This window comes from Lactuca virosa, chromosome 8, assembly GCF_052849685.1.
Source record: "Lactuca virosa cultivar CGN04683 chromosome 8, Lactuca_virosa_CGN04683_v6, whole genome shotgun sequence".
NCBI lineage: Eukaryota > Viridiplantae > Streptophyta > Magnoliopsida > Asterales > Asteraceae > Lactuca > Lactuca virosa.
In genome coordinates, this window is record NC_136433.1 from 98196648 (window position 1) to 98200008 (window position 3361).

A 3361-nucleotide genomic window follows, 5' to 3' on the forward strand; every position below is an offset into this window, starting at 1 on the left:
GTTTAGGCATGTATAACTTTTGATGGTGGGGCGATGCCCGTTTGTATATGTTATCTTGGGTGAGATCCGTGGGCGAGGCCCGTTTGTATTTGTTATCTTGGGTGAGACCTGTGGGCGAGGCCCATTTATATATGTTATCTTGGGTGAGGCTCGTGATCAAGACGTGTTTATAAGTTTGTTAGGATTTTGTTTAGGATTTTCTTTTGCATCCGTGTGTGAGGTTGCTGGCTTTAAGGGTTGGTCGTGGATTCCATTCTTCAGTTTATCAGTAGGTGGCGTGAGGTCGGGGAGGTCTTGGCCGGATTGGATCCATGATTTTTTGGTTAGCATGGTTGAGGCATGGGGTGGCTCCGTCTGCTTAGAATTCAAGCTTGATCTTGGAGTCTTCAAGTTATGGACGAGGAAATTAGCTTTTCTTGAGGTCGGTTAGTCGTGATGCGTTGGTGTTCTTTTCTTCACTAGGTCGCGTAATTTCCATTAAGGATTGAATAAGATTTTTGGTTTGAAGGAAATGTCCGTATAGAGTATTGTTCCAGTTGTGCAACCAACATGATTTCGACCTTTGGGAGTTTTTGCTTGGGTTTGGCTTATGTGCCATGTTTTGGAGATCCTTGTCATTGTAGTCACAGTTTCGGGCATTCTGAGCAGCACCGACTCGTGCAAGAAGGAAGTGGACTTGTAAGAACCCATCAGGGGTTCAAAGGGTGTTTTAAAGTAATTCGTATGGATAAATTTTGAGGATGAAATCTAATTTAAGTGGGGAAGAGTTGTAACACCCAATTCTGATAATGGATCAGTTGGTGACCTAAAGTTGGCAAAGGTATGGATTTTGAGGAAAACCATGTCACGACGTGGCATGGATTGTTTTATGCACGTGTTTTGATGGACACCACGACGTGGCAAGTAGTGTGACACGACGTGGTGGCGGTAACAGCCCAAGCCCACGATTTTTAGAGTTTCTCCCACATTTAAGCATCATAATTCATTGATCGGGTCTCCTCCATTAACCTTCATCTCTTCATTTCGAAACCCTAGCCTCCATGCATGACTAAGAGCTTATTTGCTTGATTGAAGAGTTTGTTTTTGTATTTTGGTAAAGCTGGAGGAAGGAGGAAGTTTATATTCATCTAATGAAGCAAGGAGCTAGCTTGGATCCATCACCCTCTTCTGATTTCTAAGTTATTGAAGGTATAAAGTTCATACCTTGACCTTTGATCTTCTTGTTTCAATTTTGAGTTCATTTTGGATGATTTTGGTCCCTTCCATGGATGCTCTTGGAGTTTGAGGAACTCCAAAGCTTGTTGTGACTTAGGTTTCTAAAAATGAGAAAAGAGTCATGTTTGAGTCTATCTTGTGTTCTTGAGCAAGCTTTGGACATATTAAGGACTTACTAGACTTAGGGTTGTAGATCTTTCCTTGGAGTGAGGTCCTAATGGATAAAGTTGGAAACTTTATCCATTAAATATACCCCAGGGCGGGGCCCACTATGGCATGTTCCGGTTGAAATATACCCCAGGGCGGGGCCCATATTTGTTTATTGGGGTGAAATACACCCCATGGCGGGGCCCATATTCGTATGTTTGGTATGTTATACTTTGTGAAACTCACTAAACTTTGTGGTTATAGTTTATGTTTATGGTTTCAGGTACTTCTGGTTCGAAATGGAAGGGTCCGGCGTGATAGCACATCATCCTCCCCTCATGTTTTCCGCACTTTTTGGATATTATTACTCTAATGATTTGATATGGTGTATTGTGAATGTTTGGAACAATTTGATGTTTGAAATTTTTTGTTTTAAAATGAAAAATTTTATTACTGTTTTTGGGCTGTTACACTAACATTTTTTTAGAGTTCGACAAAAATTAAAGAATTTTTCAATATAACCAACAAATCTTTTAACGGATGAAAATAAATTTTTTCTTCCACTCATATAGATTGTGTATTTCCATAGGCTATGTCGACAAAAGACTATTTTTGCAAGCTCTTATAGAAAAAAATGGCGGAGATATTTTTTTGAATTTCCATAGGCTACGTCTTTAAAAATATAAAACATGCAAAAATCTCAATCTCGCAGGCGCGTTTGCATAATCACAAGATTTTACTTGAGAAAATGGTATTTTCAAGTATGTTATGAAAATAACAACAAAAGTGACATGTGCATATAAGGTAAACTACTTATTTTGGTGAGTGTTAATTTTAATTGTTTTGCTTTACTGTAACATGCTAACAGGAATTTCAGTGGCCAGCTGAACCTTGTGGGAACCGTCGGTCATGTAAGTGGTGTCTTAGATCGGTTATTAGTAGAACGTCGAGCAATATTTGATCGCAAATGTTTTAGATATTGACTAGAAGTATTGGCAACACCAGGGGACGACTTATTTATGGGTTGATTCTACATAATGTACGGATGAGGATTTGAAAGCCATGAGCATTTAAGATTTTTTATAGAATGATACTCGTTGTCTTTCGAACAACTAAAATTTTGTCTTATGACCGGATTCTGATTTGTCCGTGTTCCAAACTTCAATATATAATATAATGGTTTTGTAACAAAAGTTATATTATAGATAAAAATTATATTTACAATATAAAAAGAATTCAGGTTATTCTTTACGTGTATATTTTGTTTATACTCACATCCCCTATAGCTATTTTTTATTTGATTTATTAACAATACATACATTTTTAATAACTACAAGTTCAAATTACCACCTACATCTGGCCAAACCGTATCAACGATATTATTTGATTTATGCTTTGGTTGGTACATTGACTGAAAAACTGGTTTTTAGCTTATAAGGTAGTTTATCAATAAGATATATCAAGTTAGTTTATCAAAATCTATCTTAGAAACTACGATAAGCTAATTATACGGTTTAGCAAACGCTAAATTACAATAAACTAGTTTATTTCTGTCAAATTTATCTCTTTTTCCCCAAATTTTAAAACACAACTTTTGAAAAATCTCATCCATAGTAATCATTATAAAATATTAACAATACTAAATTTGATTCTTACAGTTATATTTTATGTTTTATTAAAAATGAATCCATATCTAATTGATTGTTAACTATCTTGGTTAAACTTGTGTTAAACTCAAACTTCACATTAGTTCCGACACTAATTTAACATTAGTAGTATTGTATTGTGGGGTTTAATAAAAAAAATTAGGAAATGCTTCTTAGGGATTTTATTTTTCGGATCTTTTAACTTTTTGTTTTAATCTAATTTTACATTTTAAAAAACTAACAAATACTATTATTGAACACTTATTCACGAATAAAAATACAACTTTCAGCTAGACAACTCTATACCAACTTCCAACTAGTTTGGCAAGCACTCCCTAAAACAAAACAAAGTT